General features: G+C 42.1%; 1 protein-coding gene across 1 annotated transcript in view; it reads right to left on the bottom strand.

The window, feature by feature from the left end:
• The window catches only part of SORCS3 (sortilin related VPS10 domain containing receptor 3), a 290,222-nt gene that overhangs the window by 266,423 nt on the left and 1,263 nt on the right, over positions 1-22,536 (bottom strand). The gene's annotated exons all lie outside the window — the stretch shown is intronic.

The following is a 22,536-nucleotide window of genomic DNA, read 5'->3' as shown; positions in this document are numbered from 1 at the left end:
GCACTGTATGAAAAAGCCCCCACTTGCGGACATGAGCACACAAGACTCACACACAGGTAAGGATTGGGATGAGGCTGGCACAGGACATGCTACTTGCACAGATTGTTTCCATGACTGAGCAAATATAAACTTCTTGGAAGATGAGCTCCTGAAGCAAAGATTTTACATCTTGGAAAAGACTTCTGGCACAGCAGGCAAGTGAAGAAAAAAAACCTGAAGACAGTGCCAGACATGCTGGAGCTGATGACTGAAGTCATAAAGCACATTTCATAGATAATCCAACCAGCTGCTTCCAGATCACAAAAGGCTGATGCATTTCCAACTCTCTGCAGAGTTTCATGGCAAGGAGTGTGTATGTGTATATATGTAGATAATCAGCAAAGTTTCTCCTTTCTTCTGCCTACTTAAGGCAGTCTTTCAGCCTGCATCCTCCTACACTGCTATTTTTACCTGCTCCTAATCAGTGTGTTCTCAAACATTGAGACTCAGATAAGAGCACTTCAACTCCTTCGGTGCACAGCCCACAGCACGCTGAGTGACACATGAGTGGCAGCTCTGCCCCCAGCACCCAGGTCATGGCACCTGCAGAGCACTGAGGAGAGCCTGGGGATCTCTTCTTATTCAAAGGATGCTGAGCTCAAACTGAAGGCTCTTTGGGCTGAGATTGTTAGCACTACAGGGAGTCAAGCAGAGAGGACTGGATCCAAAGTTGGAGCTTTAAACTACTAACACAGTAAACAATAATACTGACAATAACCAGAAAAGCTGGCTAAACTTTTTTACTCCGTTGTTTTTTCCTTCCTTTTTTCCTACTATCACCATAAAGTTTTCAGCTTTAACCTTCAATAGATGATGTTTCACTGCCAGACCTAAATGTGCCTGATCTCTCATAAGCTGTTGGCCTCACAATGGGCATTTACCTGTGGGCAAAATTCTCAAAGGAGCAGAGGTGCTTCAGTCCTTGGGAGAAGCCACTGGGATTTACAGTAACAAGGAGCCTAAAAACACTGAGTAGATGGCACCAAATCCTGATGCCAGATGACAGCTCACCAATTAGCAGGTGCTCTCTCAGCATTTTAAAGACCTTTATCAGCTAATCCAGTAAAGCTGCTTGATAAAGCAGAACCATTTTCAAGTGCCCAACCACACAGATTTGTTTGTATTGGCTATAGGGACCTCCCCTTTGTGGCCACAACCCTTGATTCCACTTTGCAGGACAGACACTACTGTCCTCACATATCAAAGCATTCACAGTCTTCACAGTGGGAACTCTGCCTCCTGCAACTGCTCCAACAGAGAAAACTGGGAAAGAAGAGGAACATGTACACTGCAGTTATCTCACTGGAACACAAGTCAGCTCTTTGAAGACCAGTACTGTGGCAGTTTACCAGAAATTCCAACTGTGATCAGTTTCTCATTATTCCAGGCACCGCTCATCAAAAAAGCAAAGCATGTCCCCCGCCAAACCATGTCCCTGTATCTTCATGGGACACCCATCATACCTTGCTCCTGTCAACTCACATTAACCCCACTCTTTACACCTACAGCCATGGTGCTCCTACCGACATTTAAGCTCTACCAGATGGAAGAAAGGAAGTATTTCCACATTCCCAGAGGAAATTCAAGCAGTAACATAAACAACTTGCTAATGTTTGAAGTCTAAATAAACTCAAAACTCCCAACTGACCATTAATGTCTTAAGTTTTCAATTCTCCTTTCTTTATTTCTCAGATGCTACACAAATAGGCAAAACCCCCTTTGTCTCTCCTCATCCGCTGTGCAGCCCTGCTCTGAAAGCACATGTCAGTCAAGTTAATTTCTTTCCCAATTTCCAGGAACAGACAGAGCCTCCCTTGAAATAGTCCTTAATTCACCTGGTTTTGCAAGGCACCTCCTTCTTGCAGCAGCCTTTTAAAAAGAAAACAAAAAAGGATTCCACTAAGGCTGAAAGTACCAAGAGCCAAAGCTTGTTAACAAACAGGGAAGTATCTCCAGTGCGTCAAACCCAACCACACCAAAGATCTTTAAAGACATTTTCAGTAAGTAGTTAAGAGATGTTGTCAGCAAGAATCAGGCAACTGATTGGCTGTGAGTACCACTTTTGAGAAACATGGTATTTTTGTCTGCATACAAGTGCTCTGAGCAAATTTCAGCTTCCTGTCAACACGTACTATTTAAACCTCTGACATTTTAAAAGTTGACCCTATGAATTGATTGTAGGCAATTCAGTATAAACATTCAGCACATGATACTTGATATTTAAGCTTTCTACCTCAGATTATAAATGTTGACAAATTTATCTATGATTGGAGCTGATTGGAAAGTACCTGCACTCCCTTTCTAACATTTTACCAACATTTATCATACCATTTTAGAAATTGCTCAAAATACTTGAAACATTTCTCTAGCACTGAACAACCAAATATCAAAGCAATTTCCTAAAAAAGAAATCATAGAGTACACCGACATGAAGTTCATTGATTAAAACTGAAACTTTTCAAGAAATTTTCAATTTTCTTGAAGAACAGATTACATTGAAAAAACCATAGTCGTTTTGTAATTACTCTCCTTCTGCCTACTCACAGTAGTGATTTTATTCTCCTTTTAAAACAAGAACTACACACAGTTAAAATCTAAGTGAAAATTTTTATTCAATTGAACTTGCATAAAACCAGTAAATAGCAATGTGAAATATTAAAAGTAAATTTTTAGTAGGACGAATACTTTTCAATGATGACACCTGAATATGAAAAAAGTATTAATTTTGGAAGCAAAGTCACTTCAGGTAATATATTAATAAGGCATTTCAATCACATTTCAATTCCTTTTTATTGTGCCTTTCTCCTTTTTCATTTCTTCATCCAGCTGTAAAAAGAGCACAAGCAATTTGGGGGAAATTACTTTGGCATAAATATTTAATAGGTAGTTCCCTCACAAAATGCTCATACTCTTTATGCCAGTTTACTTCCTTATGAACATCAACACCAGCAGTCAATAGGACATGCCCAACCCAGACAAATTAATCCTGCTTTGCTTTGCCCAATATCCAGTTTGCTTTTCTCAGGCAGCTCAGAGATCTACACTAGATTTTGCCCAAGGAAGCTTAAGATCTCTCCTGCCTGTACCAAAGCAGAGAGACAGCATGCTGTATACTTCAAGTTTGCTACAGATTGCACACAATTAGTATTGCAGTGACAGCATGATAACACCACTGAAAGAGGACACTTAACTTAAGGAGAAATAGCTCAATAGATGAGAAGCAGCATGGGTCACACTACAATCCTCACTCACCTCTTCATTCTCGTGGTATTCAGGGCTTGATGCAGCTCTAACACACATGAAAGGAAGTGCACAGGGACACAGCAGTCCCCCAGAACTTGGTCCAAAGTAGACCCAGCTGGCTACAAACAGAACAGGGACTGGTCTTCCCCCCTCTTCAAAGAAATTCATGCTTGCAAGCAGACCACTTGCTTACTGTGTTCACACCCTTCAGTTGAAGTAGGGAAAACTAGCAAGCAAGAATCACTTCATTCTGTCACATTCCCAGTAACATGCATATAAATATATAAAACAAACAAGACATCATCTGGAAACTCAGAAAACATGGGTGATATTTTTGCTGAGACAATAACCCCATAAATGCATTTTACAACCTCAGAGTACAGTGAGTATGAAAGCTAAAGAAAGATGAGTCAATGCCCATGTATTTCTTAGGAAGAAAGGATTGGTCACAGTTATATCACAATGGTCACAATTATATGTGGCTGGTCACTTGGCTGGTCACAGTTACATCACAATCGCTTGCAGTGATAAACAAAATCTTTCTTCTAGCAAGTGAAAGCAGGCTGCCAACATCTGGTAGCAAAATATGAGCAACAAGCACCAGAAACCAGTGTGCAAACAAGGACGAGGGAAGGGTTTGATACCTGGAGGAGTTAGAGGGGTCAAGGATGGTGTGTTTATTCAGCACATCATCTGCTTAGATCCTTTTGTTTATAGTCCAGATAGGCTGTACACAACATCTGTGCTTTAAATCCAATCAATCTATTCATTACCATCAGTTCTTTCTGATAAACCCTTAAACAGAAGTGAAAAGTCATTTACTACTGAAGTTTTGTCTCTTCCTTGTGGTTTTCTTCCTCACAATACATTACTACACTCTGCAAAGCCAGTGAGACAAATATGTGTGCAGTCACTGTGGCAGTCATGTATTTGTTACCATCAGAGAAACATCTCTGAGGTTAAACAGGGGCACAAGAGTCAAGATTCCTCCTAGGATAATCTCCAGTGAAAGAAGTTTTGCACTGCAGCTCCTCAGGGGATATTGATACCTCTCTGGCAAAGTAGTCAATGGGAGCTTTGGCACCTAGCAAGCTTAGAGGCCACCATGACCTCACTCTGGAGGAATATTTAAGCCATGCTGACCAAAGGTAGGTCACAGGACCATATTCTTCCCTCAAACATGAAAACATTTAGGAAAGGTGGCCCAAAGATTGGCTCATATGGCCTAAAGATAGCATGGCTGACCAAACAGTCCCACCAGATTGCCTGTGGTCAGCAAGTCCTGATCATGGCACCACTTACACTGGCTCTACTCAGACTTCACTGTCCCTTGGCCTCCCTACTCCCATCTTCCTGTGTGGCTCCCAAGTGCTTCTTGTCCCTGAACCACTCCATCACCACGAAGACTCCAGTTTCCTCTCCCTTCCCTTCTCCCACTACATCATCCCTTGTCGCAGCAGAAGATGGAAGTTAGTTGTCAGAGGTCATTAGTACTGGCAGGAAAAAAAAGGGGCTTTTCCTCTTCCCATGGTATTTTCTTACTGGCTTAAATACCCACCCAAAGGTGTTTCAAGTCAGCCCTAGCCCCACTGGTGCTTCCTTGTGCATGGTTCTGAGGTAGGACTGTTCCCAGTGGACCACCAGGTCTCCAAATTCAATCCCCTGCAGCATACTAGCAGCCTCATCCAAATCCCCCAGGGACGCAGGGCACCCTCTCACCAGCAGCCAGGGAGCCTAGCTGAGAGCATTGATTCTTCAAAGCTGCTTTCAAAGTGCCTCAGGATACAATCAAATACCCACAAAGATTTCCTTTGGATAGACAAGTTTAATTGGAAAATTAGATAGCACTGGAATGATGCTGAGGAGAAAAACACACTGGTTACCAGTAATTAACAAATATGCTTGCAAGCTTTTCCCAGTTGCTTGGTAACTCAGAAAGTCACACCAGAGAGCAAGGGGTAATTGGCAAGTGGCTTAACTGGATGCTTCCAGAGCAGTTGCTTTAAGTGGATAATGTAAATCTTTGGTGTATTCCTACATCCTCACTGTCCTGTACTGGTGTTACAGTCCAGGAAGACTTCAAACAACTTCCATTCCAAGGGAATAGTAGAAAAACAGTTGCTGGAAGGAAGAAAAACCTCTACTCTCGTATCACTTTTGCTCTTTATTTGCTGTGCTCATATTATAAAATAAACCAGGCCAGAGCCCATTTGCTGGTCCAGAGATAACTTTGCACATCAACATCTTTTTCCCCAAAATAAGAGACCAAAAAGAAACATCCTTGGGCTACCCTGCCCCGTAAACCAGGCCTGAGCTTGTCTGAAGGTGTTTTTTTCATAGGACACAAACGTGCCAGGAGAATGCCAATTACAAAACCATCACACTGCCAACACTAGGCCAAGGACAGGACAGTCAACACCCAGGAGCTCCCTGGGCACCACATGGAATGAAACAGGTAAGGAGGGCACTGGCACTCAACAGGCAGGACTTACCATCATTTACAGGACCACAGCAGAGTTCCTGGCTGGAAGCCAAAGCTTAGATCCTGTTTTAGTGGAAGAAAATCTGGTCCACAAAAATCAGTGCTCTGCCTGGTTGTTTTTGACCACAGCCACAAAGGGATGGATGAAGTGGACCAATAAGCCAGCTGGCAGAGGAAAAGGTAGCAGTAAGACAAGGGTGTTTTGTTAAAGCAGCAGTGGTCTCAGTCAGCCCTGTGCTTGGCTTTCCCACACACCTTTCCCTGGAACTGAAATCATTCCACTGCAAAGAACGTGTCTTTGCAAAAAGACCCCTCTGGCAGAAAGAAATAATCTTTGACAAGTTTCCTGGGGGTGCTTTGATAATATTAAGAGTGTTGAGTTAAAGTGGGGCAACACTTGATTGTCCTTCCTGCCTTCATTCTGCCCTTTCATTAACAGCAACAACAAAAACTCTTTGAAAAATTATTAAAAAAGAGAAACAATGCCTACATATCATTCTTTGGATAAAACCAATTTTTAAATCCGACACTTATGTACCTCTGTAGGCACAGTACATATAAATAATTCAATAAAATATTAGTCATTACCATATTCTGTAATATCACAACACTGCAGTTTAGCAGAACTCTCCAAATCTCACTGCAACAGCCATTAATATATAAAGTGCAATTCACTGCATTAAATGTGTTGTCTAAAGCTAAATATTTCATCAGAAATAATTAATCTTAAATAATCAGAGTAGGAGTCTCCTCCCAGCACCAGGACAAATCTCCATACAATTTCCACATTTAGAAATTATGTTTCAAACCATAATCTGAATTCAACTGGAACACCTAAGCAGTAGCCTCAGCCCCCTGCAGTCTGATGGGATCACAACCAACCAGGCCACAAGTCTCGCCACTTTGTTAGGCTGGTTTTGCAGCCCAGGAAAATTAGGATTGGAAAAACACAACCGAATGGTTCCCATTTATTCCCTGCCTTGAGCAGTGCCAATGCCTGATACTCTGCAGGAAGGAGAAAGAAAAAGCATCTTAATCCAAATCTCAGTTGCCAATAGTTATAGATAACAGTGGTGATGCTGTGCTTTTCACCAGTCATTCTCCAAGGGCTTTGCAAAGCAGGTCCTCTGACAGGAGGGGAAACTGAGACACAGCAGGAAAAGTCAGTGAATGTAAAGGATGAGCTCATGTACATTTTTTTGAGTAATGCACATGTGAGCTCTATTCCATTGTGTCCAAAGGCAGCCATGAGTTCATGCCTCCATTTTAGTTGCAACTTAACTTTGGGGTTAAAAACCAAAACCAACAAAAAAAAAAGCCAAAAAAAAGCCCACCACCAAACCAACGACACACACACACACACACACAAAAACAAAAACAAAACAAAAAAAACCAACCAAACAACCAACCAAACAAAAAAAAAAAAAAACAACCACAAAAACCCCCCAAAATTACTCCTTAAACAAAATTAAAGCATTTGCCAAAATATTTTCCTGGATCTCAGACATGGCACCAGGTGATCTAGATGCAAAGCCCAACTCCTCCTCCACTAACACACCAACTTCCTTACCCAACCAGGCATGAACTGATGAGTTTCTGACCAGGACAAAGAAGAGGGAGTCTGAGTTTAGTCTTTGTCAACTTTATTATTAGCAAAAAAAAAAATTCCAAAACACTCTCTTAAGTAACCACTCTCTTAAGTAACTCTTACTTTCTGGCCACCTCCTGAAAAGCACATAAACACCCACCCTGTTGACTGACAAACTGACATGGGCAAGGTAATTCCTGTAATTAAAAACAAAGCAATGTGATTTTATTAGCAGGGCCTGCATCAGACACTAAAATCTGTATTTTTATCCATGGAGTTCCTCCAACAAGAGCACATAAATACTGTGAGCTTCTTTTCACCAACTTTATACCAAGACAAAGCATAGCACAGAAAATCAGAGGAGGTGGCATCTTCAAGCATGACTCTTTACAGCAAAATATCAAATAAGTAACACGATCAAATTTTATATCTCCTAAACTGTGCTGAAAGCTTTAAAATACATATCATTATATGTTTCATTTTAACATTTTTAAATAAAAATCTCAGATTTTCTAAACAGAAAAAAATCCTTTAAATGATTCCTTAAAAATTTGGGAGATGTGGGTTTTTATTTGGTTGGTTGGGGTGTTGGTTTGATTTATTTTTTTAAATCAGAATAAGAGTCTATGCTTTGTCCAAGTCAGAATCTGGGGAGACCTGTCAGGGTGGAGATGGGGTTAGGAATTAAACCCAAATTATTTCCTTTCTTTCAACTACCACACTCACATTCAAAACCACCAAACTGAGCAGCAAGTTATTTGCAGAGCTCTGTGTACTGCATCTGCTCGATTCCAAACAGAAGCCAGATATGCCAGGTGCAATTCAATGCCAGGTACAGCTGTGCTACCAAGCAATGTCAGATATGTTACTTTGGGAATAGATGGACATTTGGTCTCATCCAGCACATCTGATCTTATGTTCCTAGGCACATGCCCAAAACTCATTGAACTCAATAGAAATGCAAAGAATTCACTGGCTTTAAATCAGATCTTGTATGGAAATGGACAGGAACAGCTAGAGATTTTTTAACCTATCAACGAGAAGAGTTAATGGGAACTTGCTTTAGCACATACACCACCTTTACTGCACTATCTCTTTGTGCTTAAAGTCATTTAGACTTAAGAACCAAGGAGCCTGAAGTCCTGAGTAAAAGCCTAAGTGTTTTCTCTCAGCTTTCACCAAGACCCCATAAAGCACAGGTTGCACTCCCCAGTCAGGAGGGCTTAAACAAGTGGGAAACCTAAACCCAGGGCCAGTGAAGCAGCAGCATGGTATGGCTAGAGATGGTCACTACCAACATGAGAACTTGGAAAAGTGATTCAGAGCTCAAGCAGTGAACAAAGCAGCAAGAGGACATGGCACAAAGCAGCCTCATTTTTGTTTGATGTGCTGTTTGGACACTGCTTGGTGGAATTTTGCAATTGAAGTCTTCATCACACTAAAATCAGCCAATTCCTGGATTGCTCTATCCCTTCAAGAGACAACCTGCTTCACCACACAGCTCAACAGCATCTGACGCTTGGTTATTTATCAGAGCATTAGTGCTTTTCTGGTTGCTGTCTGTTATGAAACACAGGTTGAAACACAGCCATACAAATGGAAAAGGCTTTCAAATTCCACCCGGCCCAAGCCCACCAGCAGCCAGAGAAGGTAAAGGAAGATGCATCCAATTCTCATTTTACACTGATGGAGTGTCAGTATCACCACCAACTTTGAAGGTATTAATATTGCCTTATTCTATAATCAGAAGACTAAAAATAAGCCCTTGAAACATAACATGTCGCTCTGACAGAAGCCACTACTTCATCAACCTAGTGTTCTTAACAAGACGACTGCTTTTTACAATACCAAGGATTTAAACCAAGCTCAGTGGCTTCATTAAAAAGAGAGCAAAAGAGAAAACAAAAGGTTCCAGAGACAAGTTATCCCAAGAAGAAGTGCAAGGATCCAGTACAGCATTTCCAGTCTGGCAAAGGGTTCCCTCACAGAGCCGAGCTGTCTGGCCAAGGCTGTGTACTATTTATCTACCCAGAAAAAAAAAGAAAAAAAAAAAAGAAATCCTCATAACAGCTGTTTCTTCAGCAAGCACAGAAGAGTTTGCAATCCCAGCTCAAGGCTACAGCATAGCACAATTCTAAAATGTCTGTTTTGCTAGTTTATTGAAACTGTTCTCCCTCTCCAACTTCCTTTCAAGAAGGTGGCTGTAACCTCTCAAAGCAACAGCCATCCATGAGCACTGAAAATATTTAAGCAATGCAGCGAACTGAAAGCACACAGTGCCCTGAAGGACTCTAAGATATACTGTGTGCACTAGGAATGGACACTCATCTTTTCCCAGAACCAGCACAATAGCATTTAGAACATCTTTTCACGCTGCACTTCTCTACCCATTGCTACCCATTGTGGTCTGAGACCACTCCACATACCATCCAGCCAGGGCATGTCTAACCTGAATTGACCATGTCCCAGACACTTGCACACTGGCTGCAATCTCTTTCCTTTTTTCTTTCCTGGTGGGGGTTAAACCTAGCCACAAAGCAGTCCAACACCAAAATACTGCTGAAGTCCCCAGTAGTTGTGGGTGCCTTACTCAGGGGACTTTTCTTTTTTTTAATTCTGGTGCTAATTCCTCCCATTAGTACATTCCCTGTCTCTGCCCTGGGCAGGAGCTGCCACAGCAAAAGAATGCACAAGGAAAATGCATCAGGTCAAGTCAAGCACAAGCCTGCCTCTGGAGGAAGAGCATTTAAATAAAGTATGAACCTGCAATAGCTACCAGCTTCCCTGTAGCCAGCACTGTCTGTCAGCACAAATTCACCAAAAGGGACTGTCACATAGGAGCAAAACACCTTCTGGACCCACATTCAGGAGGGAAAAAGAAAGCAAAAACCAACCAGAGTGCCAAGCCTAGAGAATTGCACAGGCCAGTGTCAAAAAGACAGAAACAACAACTTAGAATTCTGTATATGCAGGCAAAAACAAATGAAGTTATAACACCCATATTATATACAGAATCCTTTAAAGACACAAGATTTGTGGAAGAACCTGTACATAGAACTGGGGGTGGGATGCAAGCCTTTGTTGTTCCCAGCATTTAACACTTAAGATATTTTTCTACTCAAAATCCTTCTCTTTTCTTCTCAAAATCCTACAAATCTACAGGCATTTTCTGAAAGGAAAAAAACCCCAACCAACTAACCAACCAAATAAAAAAAAAAAAAAAAAAGCAACCAAAAAAACAACCAACCAAAGTAACCCAAAACATTTAGCTCAGTATAATAAAGGACAGCCCTCAACTAATTGCAAATTCTTTTCCATTTTTCTACCATTTCCTTCCATGTCCTGGTCAGTTAGATCTGCAGATGAGAGCAGAGCAGAACTGAACCCAAGGAGCACCTGTGCTGTATGAGAGCTCCAAATTCAGCACATGAAGAAAACTCTGCAGCTCATGCAGGCCCCAGTTTGAGAACAGCTTCCACTTGTCTGTTAATATTTGTCTTTGGGGAAGAAGCTTATAACATCCATTTTGAAGAAGATGGAGCATGCTCAGGTGACCCAATATTTTATTTTACCATCTAACATTTGATCTTATTATTCAGAGCAGAAGTCAGACTTACCTCTTTCCCCTTTCTGTTAGTTTTCACTAAACTACCTTCTCTCCAATTCAGCTTATTGCCTGTTTCCAGCAGTACTAAAGGAAGCACAAATTAAAAAAAAAAAAAAAAAAAATAACAAAAGCACACAGAAAGCTAAAACCTACCAGAACACAACCTGAGAGTAACTCAGAAAGGCAGGCTTTGTTACTTGTACCATGTGAGATAGGAACAAGCAATGAAGATAATCTTAAATTAATTAAAAGCAAGGGAGGGTAGAGTTGAGCCTGCAACAAAGAGACACAGTACAAGCAAACTGAGAATGGTACAGTGCCAGCAATGTTCCCTTTTGATTAAAGAAGCAGAGTTCCCAGGCAGGCTGGCAAAAAACAACAGTGAACAACAATAATTAGCTAAATTAAGGCTCCTCAGTGCTGATGCTGTAGCTGTGTTTTAGGTTGCCTTCAGAAAGAAATACAGTTTAAGCTTTGGATGCAACAGACTGTGCTGCCTGTGAAGTAGGATGGGAGGGATAACTTAGGAATCTGTTGACCAACCTGAACTACATTTGACAGGGAAAAAAGGTCACAGAGATGCCAAGTTCCTCTAAGTTCGACTGAGTGAAGAAGCACATCCCCTCCTTTGGTCTGAATCATAAGCCATCCAGTGTCCCTTCTCATTGCTGGCCCAGCTCTGGCTGATCAATGTATGGACCACAGCAGACCCCCAGCATACCTGCAATGTTCAGCCAAGTACACCGTGTGCCACTATTTACACCTCCAAACAGGCAGCAGAGGGGGGGATAATGACAGAGATGAAAGAAAACACTGAGAGATAAAAGACTACTGGAAGGGCAAGCAGTTAAGTTATATATGATGGCTGAGTTCTGTTGCTAAACAAAATGTCCAGGCATTATACTCATTTTCTGATCCTTTGGAGAGCAAACAGTTCTCACAGGCCAGATAATTAAGTGGTTCACTGCAACTACTGGACCAGAGCCTCAAAACCAGAAGTCATATCCAGTGAGCTGCCCTGGCCAGACCTTTCTCTGCAATGTTCCATATTCCTCACTTTTCTGAAAGCCCTTCTGTTTAAGGCTTAGCTGCCCAGAAAAGATTGGCCCGTGCTAGCTGAACCACATCCACTATACCTCTGTAACACCTGATATGGACAGTGTGACTCTGTGGGGCTTTTTCCTGGTGTTGCTCCAGTAGTTGCCAAAGCACACTTGGATAAAGAATCTCTCTCCTAAAATAACTGCTCTCCCACGTAGTGTAGCTATGATATTGGTCTGCAAACTCATCATCTCACAGGCAAGCCTTTTTTCAGGCCAGATGGCAAATATGGTTTTCAGAGCCCCCCTGCCTGTATACACAGGTCTGCCCATCTGCCTCTCCCCTTGCACACTGTGGCCAAGGCTTCCCCTGCACAAGGTCACCATGCTCCTTTATACACAGCCTCACCAGACTTGTGTCTTGCATCAGTCTTTTGATATCCAAACAGAAGCAAAACCCTGTCCCACAGCAAACACAGAGTTCAGAGCTGTCCCAATAGCAGCTCTGCCTGGGAGAACAGGACCCCAGCCCCAGATACCATTCTGCACCCTATACATGCTCTCACTATCATGTCAAGTGCTACCAGCATTTTGCTGACTAGAACAAAGCTAGAAACACACTGAGGGTGGCCAAACAAGGACGTTACCCCTCACATACTGCCCCAGCCCTCCACCTTCCAGAGGACTGACAAGGGGAGACCCAGACCAGACCCAATCCAAGATGGAAGGAGAAACATTTAATTGCCCTGGCTCACTCAGGATTCCTTCACCTGCACCTGGTGTGGGGCACCAACTTTACCTCTTGGTAAGTTGTGAAGTGTAATGCAAAAGGGTGGGGAAGTCACCTTAATGATTCCAAAAGTTAATAAGAGTCTTGAACTTTGCACCCTAATGCATTATCCCATGACAAGATTACACAAGCAGACCTATATGTATCCTGCCTTGACTGTCATTCTAAATTATTCCAACCCATTACAAACAAACCATATAATGCAGAGCCAGCTCCCAACCCCCTCAACAGACAAATATGACCCCTCTCCTGTGTCTGTATTTCCAATGAAAGCCCAAATTCATGGTTCCTACAATCTCAGTCAATTCTCCTCCAGCTCAAAAAAGCTACAATTTGAAATAACTCAACCAGGGAAGCCATGCTGGTAAATGGATTAGAACAGCAGACCAAGATGGTCTCCAATCACTTCTAGCCAGAACTTTGAAGTCTTTTAAGTTGCTCAGCCTGTAAATGACTTTTAACTGAGGAAATTCCACCCTTCTATTATTAATGAGACTCCTATTCTTCCCCATCCTAGCTCCTCTTCTCACCTATTTTTTCCTTTCTTTCATCCAATCTCATTTTTAAAAAATACACTCTGCAAATGATCTGTGGCAGCTGAAGTAAAATAGCCCCTTTGTCATTAAGAAGCTGTATCAACAAGGGACAGGAGTCAGAAAACCTGCCTTTCCCTTTAGTTCTGATTAGCAGTACAACCTAGAGCAGAACTCTCCTCTATCGCATGCCTCTGATTTTCAAAAACAAAAGAAGTTACTAATGCTGCCGGCCTTCCTTTTAGGGACCTCTGAAATTCACAGCTGAAGTAGGCAGAAGCATAATGTTATAACTACAGTCATGTCTGTCATCATGTAAGTACAAAATTGGCAGGGTTTGGTGGTAGAAGACAGGAAGACTAGAACAGAGAAATGCCCATGAATACATAGTCATCCAACTCCCTACCTTGCGCAGAATCACTGACCCCCCCCCCAAAGTCTTCTGACAGAAACAAGGACTGCAGGCAGGCAGCCCTGTTTGCCTGCATCTGGTGGCATTGATCACAGCTGAGGGGGATGTTCTAATCAGGCCCAAACTGCAGGGAAAAGCCAATAACCAATTAGAGCTCCCACTCTTTCCTCCCTGCACCTATGAGGTCCTGAAGCACTTTTGGCAAGAGCTTAATCATGTTTTATACATTCTCTTCCATGCAACAGCTTTTGAAAACATTCATCCATTTTAAGCCTCAGCAACCAACAGCCCTGCATGTGAGTTAATGCTTCTTTGTAGACAGGGAAGCCAAGGCATGGGGCAATGCACACCCCCATAAGGCACAATGGCAAATTCAAAAATTATGAAGACAACCTGAATGCACAGTCTGCTCCCCCATGGCACCCCAAGGAACACATATGAACCCAACCCATGCTTTTTTCTCTGCCTTGAAAATCAGCAGGAGCTCTGTGCTCAAACCTTCTATTGCATTAACCTCTCACTGGCATCCTCTACCAAATATTTGCAAGGGGCACATTTCCAGAGCATATTGGCAGCACCGGTCCACTGAAAATGTACCAGCAGTACCCACCTGTTATTGTGGGTGAAGCAGTGCCAAAGCAGTTGCTTTTAGGATCCTGAGGCTTTTAGCTCACTGCTGACCTAAGTGATCTGCTGTGACCCTGTCCTTGTTGTTCCAAGTCCCCAGCATCCATTTTAGCATCCACTGACAACAGTAAGTACAACCCCTTTCCCCGGGAATAAACGTTATTTTGTCCCACTATGCAGTGGCTGACAATGAATTCCAGTCCCTTCCATCCCCCCACTCTCACAGGAAGAGGAACACAGATGCTAAGACCTGTGCAAAGTTTTCAAGTTGGTCAGAATTTTGTGGAGCTCCAAGTGACAGGGACCTGTGAGAATCAGTGTCCCCTCTGCAGATCAGGCACCGGGGAGAGGGGCAGTGAAGCATCACTCACTCCCCTGCCCTCAACCACCATCTGTAACTGGTGCAGAAGAGGCAGATGGGCAGCAAAGTGACTCTATCCACACCTTTCCTCAGGGACTAGACCCGGAAACATAATGTGGCACATCGGTGTAGGAGATGGAGAGTCCACACAGCTTCAGCCAGGAGCAGCCAGGATCCAGATGGCTGCTTCCCGGCACTGCAGAGGTTAACATCAACCCTTCCCCCAACCCCGCAGCTCTGCCGGCAGGTGCTGGGGGGATGCTGGTGGGCTACAGGCACATGACTTTGGCTGGAGGGGACCGCAGAAGATGAGAGCCCCCGGTACTGGGACTCCTGTCTTCAGGGAAAACCCTGGCAGCGATTGGAGACGAGACACGAAAGGGAGACAGCATCAGCTGCAAGGAGGAGTGAAGTGCTTTACCACGGCCAAGCACACGCCAAGACTGTTTTCCCTTAGCAAAGGGAACCCCAGACAAGAGGAGTTTCACAGCGTCAATGACTCCAAGCGGGTTTTCGTATCAATATTTCATCAGCCTCTGTCTTTCCGAGTGTGCACTCCCCAGGTCCCGGCTCCCCGCCCCAGCCGCTGCAGTGTTCCCAGCTCCTTCCCTTAGCAAATGCCCACGCTCCCTCTAGTGGCCAGCTCTGCTTTTCACTCACCAGTAACCCGGCACCCTTTCCTACAGCATGCACCCCAGGGTGTCCAAATCACGCTGGATCTAATTAAAAGTGATGCTATTTGGGGCATAGAGGCCCTGTGGTGCTCTGCAGATCTGTCTGGCCAGCGTTTGTGTCACACAGTGGAACACAAAAGGGAGAAAACATCAAGACAGTCTCAGCATCACAGAACTCCTTGAACAAGAGGACTTTCCTGCTAATGCCAGTGGTAGGGAAAGTATACTCTAAATTACTCACATTATGGGTATTCAGACATCCTTCAGGTTTGAGAGGGAGGATGAAAAAGAGAGGTTTGATTATTCAGCATCACTCTTTTCTGATTTTTATTTTATGGTGGGCCATGCTGCTGGCCATGAGGAATAGGAATTGTCCCTAAAATTTCCATAGCAGATTATTGATCAAATATGTTTAACACCCACACAGCCAGGCTCTTCAGACCTGCCACAAATTCCAGTCAGTTCCTTCAGTCTCACAACACCCCACTGAGGTAGGAAAGAAAATAATGCTGTGCCCTTCTTCTTGCATGAAGAAAATAATAACAACAATGCTGCAGTTTTCCCTGGACATCAAGGAGATGTTAGGATTTGGGAATTTGTTTGCCTTGGATTCCTGCAGGGAGTTTAAGCAAACCAAGAAACTTGTACGCAAAGGTGTGGCTTCAGCAAAGCAGTATTTTCCAAGTAAGGGTTATTTCATCTTAAATTCCCTTTTGGCCTTTGCCAAAATCACCAGATTAGTCCTCAGTGTGCCTTACCGCATGAGTCAAATTCCCACGAACCAAAGCCAACCAGGAGGGAGGAAAAGGCTATTCACTAGAGAGAAGGATGTTCTCCCACCCACATCCCCATGGCTGTAATTCAGAGAATGTCAGAGGCCCACAGGCCTTCTTGCTGTACTGCCCCATGTTTCCTCACCTTTGTACCAATTTTTCATTCTTACCTTGCACTTTCCACTGCTTTAGGATGCTGCAAGTTGAATTCCCAACTACAGTAGACTGGCCTAGATCAATGCTTCATTAATTTACACTAAGAATCCAACCAAATATTTTGCTGCTTTGGGGACTTTCTGCATTTACAGCATTCAGTGTTTCTCAAGGAACATGGCACATAATTTACTGTCTTGATGAGAAGTAGGTTGGATCCTACATCTTCAAACACAAATTCTCACTGCAAGCTAAACTTGACCAGATCTCAGCCAAACCCAAGCCGTAAGTCCATAGTAAGGTTCCTTGTAATTGTCCTGCAACCAGTCCCAACCATGACCTCAGGCTTGGCCTTCAGTCTTGAAACAAATCTGGATTTCTGAAAGTACTGACTGAGATAAGCATGTACTGCTGTCCTCTATTTCTATCTATAAATATCCAGGGAGCTTAAGGAGCAAAAAACTATGGTATGATTTAAATTAACTCTTGACTGTTCACAAGACTGGTTTCCAGTATCCTTTAGTACAACCAACATTAAAGATACTTGTTCCTTAAACTATGTTTTGCCCATTAGATGGCTCTCCTTTTGTATGTTTTCTAAAATCTCTACTAAGAATCCAGCTATAGATTTGGAAACTCTCAAAAAGTTTCATCTACCCACAGCCTTACGTTTATGAAATAAATTGTCTCATCTCACCTCCCTTTTGGGAAAAATATCTTCTGCCTAACATCAGTTATCTGCTCAAACCCATTTTCAAAATACTTTGTAATCTAATTGGATGAAATTTATTCAATTTAAAAATTCATTAAAGAATCTCATCACTGTTTCTGTTTGCATCTGAACCACTGTGAAAGCCTGGACATAAACTGTAGGCCTGAAAAAGCATGAAAAAGTCCCATTAGTGAGGCCTGAAGGGAAACTGCTGACAGGCACCTAGAGCAAGAGTAGTTCTGCTACTGAGCTCTGAGCTCCAAGAACATGGGCAGCTTGCTGCACTAGGTAGGGTAAAGGCCTGGGGAATCTACCAGCAACCTCAAGTACCATCCACTGGACTGACTTAGCAGTGGAACTAGCCTGGAGAGAACCAACCTGAAAATATTTTCCAGATACTTTCTTCCTGCTTTACTGACTCAACGCAACCGTAAAAGGAATTGCCATGCAAGAGTTTAGGCTTTATTTCCCCATATTCTATTTGAACATTAATTAAAAATATATTGGCAAAGTCCTGGAGAAAGGCCTTTAGTGGTAAACTTTGTTAGTAAAGGCAGTGGAAAAGTGGAAATGCATGAAGACATTGTGATATAACCAGCCTACCTTCAATAGCAATGAGACTACAACCTACCCAAAAGCCATTTTAGAAAGAGTTTAGAATAGCAACTAAAATAAACACCCAATGCAGTGCAATTAATATGATTTTTCTGTCATCATCTTGCCCCTTAGGAGCAAACATTTTAGACTGAAATCCAACTGGACTGTTGGAGCAGTTATCCATAGCTGACAACTAAGCATAGCATTGCCTGCCTACAGATTCATTTTCTCCCCTTCCTTCTTTCCAAGCATAGCAGTATATTTAGAATTGCAAACACTGCCCACCTTGTTCTGCCCATCACCTCCTTCATTGCTAGGCATCTTAATGAAAAACTACCTGGCACACAGCAGGTCCAGCAGCCTCTCCAGCTTGTAATTCACCAAGGGAGTGAGTAATGTCTCAGCATCAAACCACCAGTACATTAGCAGATCACACCACCACAGTGCCAACAGCATTCAAAAGTATCATTCCTGTAAGAGACAGACTTCACTGCAAGAACTTGTACAACCTTCTTTTCACTGCCAGGCCTTGGAATTTCCATAGGATAAAGGAACAGGATCAGTGGTAGTAGGAAGAAAAAAAAAAATCACAGAAGCCCATTCTGAGCAGGGTTGTTACCATCAGATCATGTATAGGTGACTCTTGAAAAATCTCCAAAGATTCCCGGAACTTTCTGGTGCCTTGCTGCACCACTTTCTTTGAGAAAAAACTCTTTCTAATTTCTAATCTGACATATATTATGGCTGTTACTACATCATACGTCCTCTTAAACCAACAAGATAAACTGCATCTTCTTTCTGACTCCAGGTGGTTGTACACTACTGTAGTACTATTAACCCTCTCTTTACAAGAGTCTTCTCCGAAAGACATCTCATTCCTGATCTTGGAGTGAATCTTGTAACCATGTTAACTCTAGAGATGATGGCCACAGCTGACCAGATCTCTGGACAAAACCGTGTAGCATGGCTGACAAGATAAAACAAGACCCCTGTCCAGTCTCTCTGATGCTCTCATCCTGCCTTGCCCAGCTTTCAGAGCCTGGGTCATAGTGTAAGGACCAATACAAATGTGTGATCTGCACAAGTAGCAGCTTTCATAGAATCATAGAATCATAGAATCCTTGGGGTTGGAAGGGACCTCGAAAGATCATCTAGTCCAACCCCCCCTGCCAGAGCAGGGCCACCTAGAGTACCTCGCATAGGAACGTGTCCAGGCGGGTTTTGAATGTCTCCAGTGAAGGAGACTCCACGACCCCCCTGGGCAACCTGTTCCAGGGCTCTGTCACCCTTACAGTAAAAAAATTTTTTCGAATATTCAACTTGAACTTCCTTTATCCCTTAGCACGCTATTCTTCTAAACCTTTATCTTCTGAACTGAGATAAAAATACCCACTGCTGACATTTTTCCTTTAGCATGAAAAATACAGTCCCTAGGATCATATGGGAACTTGGCCTAAAGTTGGCTGAAACAACCTGCAATATTGCACATGCCTTAGACAAATGCCCTCTCCTGTGACATTTCCTTATCTTTATGTTTGAGGTTTGCCTCTGGTTACAAGAAAGGCAAGTGCATAGGTATCAGGGATAGCTAAAGCACACACAGATTGGAAATGTCATCTAGAAGTAAAAAGAAAGCTAAAAATGTGCATCTTTGCTAATTCTATGGGAAAAAAACCCAAAAACACAACACCACCCACACCACCACAAGATTTGTAGCACTTCCACCATGGAAAATGTGTGAAGTGAATTAAATACTTCCCATAAAAAGCTACATTCATCAATGACAACTCTGAAACCTAATGACAATAGACGCCATTTACCATTCCACTAGTGATCATATCAGGAGAGAAATCTGAGTAAGTGTGTTTTATCCACTGTACCTTGTTGAAACCTCTTGAGAAAATTATTGTTGAGAAACAAGATCGTGAGATTTAAAGCTGTTACAGCACTAAAGGTGCCTCTACTTATTTCTGCAGGTCCTTATCCTAGCAATCAGGGAGAGAGGAAAGAAGAAAAGATAATGTAAGGAATCAGATCATCTTCATAGAAAGGTTGGAGAAAGCATCTGGTGATCCAAACTAGGAAAAATTTCAGGCAACAGCATAAACATCTAAAGAGAGGGAAAACAAGTGGGGAGGATACAACTGCTTGCTGAATGGCACATTTGTACAGGGTGTGCATTTGTTTGTGTTCAGAGATAAATGGCTTTTAAAAAAGAATGGCTTGCAGATCTTCTGGTAATAATAGCAGTTTCCACTAAAAATGCCCCTTCCTTCAGAAAGGCCTTAGCAAGAAAGCATTTCCTCTGGTACCTACCAGGTCTCTCAAGAGCCTCAGTGACCTCTAATGAGGTCTCAAGAGCTTCAGTGACCTAATGCTTCTATTAGGAAATTGTTGATTCTTGAAGCCCAATTACAAGTCTCCTTTTTCAAGTATGAGACCCACTGAATTAAGTCAAGACCCTTTCCCAAGAACAAAGAAAACACAGACCTTATTTCTACACAGAACAGTATTTTTGCATTTTCCTAACAGTTTCCACTTGAAGATCTTCAGGTATTGTACAAAGCAGAAATGAATTCTGCTCCACACCACCACTTTGTGGTAGCTAAGTAGTACGATCTTCATTTAAAATGGAAAAGAAGATCCAAAGAGGTTAATTGTCTTTCCTAAGGTCACAGAAGAAGCCTGTGGGCAGGACAAAGCAGAGAACCCAAATTCCCCAATCTCACCAGCTTTTGCCTCTATCCTAATCCCGACCTCAATAACTGCAAATGGAGAAAACAAAAGTTTGTTGCCTGGAAGGGATTATTTTTAATAAATTAAACTGATATTTGAGGGACATGGGAGAAAACGAGGTAGGAGATAGAGAGGGAGTTGCTCTAAAAATAATTAAAAAACCCGCAGGAGGTTTTCAACATTCTAGGTAACAGAACATGCAGCAGCTGCAAATCTCTCCCTTTTGTAGACTGTCTATAGGTCTATATATCCCCATTTTTTAATTACCATGTTTTCCTCTTCTTTTCAAATCCATCCAGTTGTTAGAAAACCCCCAACACTAATGCCTGATTTCCAATATACCACTTCATTGTATGAAATTTGACTGATTGTATTTTAAATAAATCATAAGAGGCAAAAACTTAAGCTTTTAACTCTGTTCAAGTAAGAGGTAATGGGGAGAAGCAAGCTGTGTAATGCTAATGCTTTGGTAGCCTGAAAGCAACAGCATAAGCTCTCCTAGGTCATCTGGCATAACTGTGACACTTGAGTTAGTACCTTTTGTCCATTTTCAATACACCTTCCTGCTGCTTTGGCTCTACCATATAACCAAGGGAAATATATGTCTGGGGGTGAGAGACTGGGAACCAATGTGGCTGGCAAAAGAAGCCACACTCCCCTGAGTGACCTTGGGCAAACTGGTTGACTTTGCTGTGCCACAATCATCCCAAAAATAGAATTAGGTAGAAAAACTGAAGTTCAGTGAAAAACAGCAATTGGATTCTGCCTCCTCTGCTAACAAATGAAAGGACTCAGGTTCAAGCATTCAACTTTCCCTCTACGCTGTTTAAATAAGTATAAAAAAATCCAATTAATCACTAAATGTAATGTTTTCTCCAAGAGACAGGAGAGAAAAAGTTTCCAGATGCTAAACCTCGTATCAGAAAAATCACTAAAAGACAACACTAGTATTTATTACCATGCTTGCTTTTCCTTCCTACAAACACCACACTGCCAATAAACACCAGCCTTTTGCTTTTGAGATAGAAGCTTTCAATACATGATATCTGGAAGTGCAAAATCTTAATGGAAGTTGCAAACAATCTAGACGTTTTTCCTTTATTACCCTTCTCAATCACCTAGAGTTAAATAAAAGAAACTAGTTATTTAAATGGCATGTTTTTTTAAAAGAAATCAAGGAAGGGGGGAGGATTTTGTGGAAATCCCTTTCTGGCCTGCACTTCAGAAAAAAATATTCTTTCTTTTGCCAGCAAATACCTACAGAGTGAGTTTTCTCTGCTACTCTAACCAGAAATACTCAGAGCTATTAGAAATCTGTGCTGGGAAGGGATGGGGGTTTTTTTAACTTCTTTTGCTCAACACCCCCTAATTCAGCAACAAAATGAAATATAAAAAAATAAATTTAAAAAAGTGGGCATATGGGTTGTTTTCTTCATTATATGCCTTGTTATATTAAAAATAAATAATCCTAGACACAAGTGTAGTTCTAAAACATACCATGCAGCTGTTTTCTCTTGAATGTTTGCTTTCATCTTTAATGAGAGTGGAATTCATGTCTACCAAATACAACTGCCTTTAAAACTTGTTAAATCAAAGTAACATCTACATTGCTGTCAGAATTATTGCCTTAGTAATAATATCAAGAAAAAACTCCCAGACAAAAAAATATAGTTGAATTGCACATTACAAAGCTGTATCTGATGCACAGATTGATAGACAGACAGATAGACAGACAACTTGCTTTTTAATGACTCATCTGTTTCATGAAGAATATATCTGAAAATCCAGACAATCTGTTTTATGCTGCTAATTGTTTTATGCCCATTTCCAACAGTGACAAAATAATAAAACAGGCATTTTCAAGGCAGTGAGAAGCTATAGTAATCAGAATAATGGGAATATCATCACCAGACATAAAGATCTCCCGTAGTCCTTCAGATCACACCTGTTCTTAGACTTTACATCAGAGAAGAAATAGTATTTCTGATACGAAGTTGAAAGAAAACAAGTTCTGTCCACAGCCATCTGCCAGGCATTACGAGGCAGGGTGCGAGGGAGGGCCCTGCACTATCACGGCACGACAGCGTTTGAGCTTTTGGGACATCCCCTCCCCCCCACACACACAGTCCCACAGACTTTTGGGGACACCTCAGCTACTCGTTATTTTTT

The sequence above is a fragment of the Calypte anna genome, chromosome 6 (assembly GCF_003957555.1).
Source record: "Calypte anna isolate BGI_N300 chromosome 6, bCalAnn1_v1.p, whole genome shotgun sequence".
Classification (NCBI taxonomy): Eukaryota; Metazoa; Chordata; class Aves; order Apodiformes; family Trochilidae; genus Calypte; species Calypte anna.
This window is presented reverse-complemented; position numbering and strand designations above follow the sequence as displayed.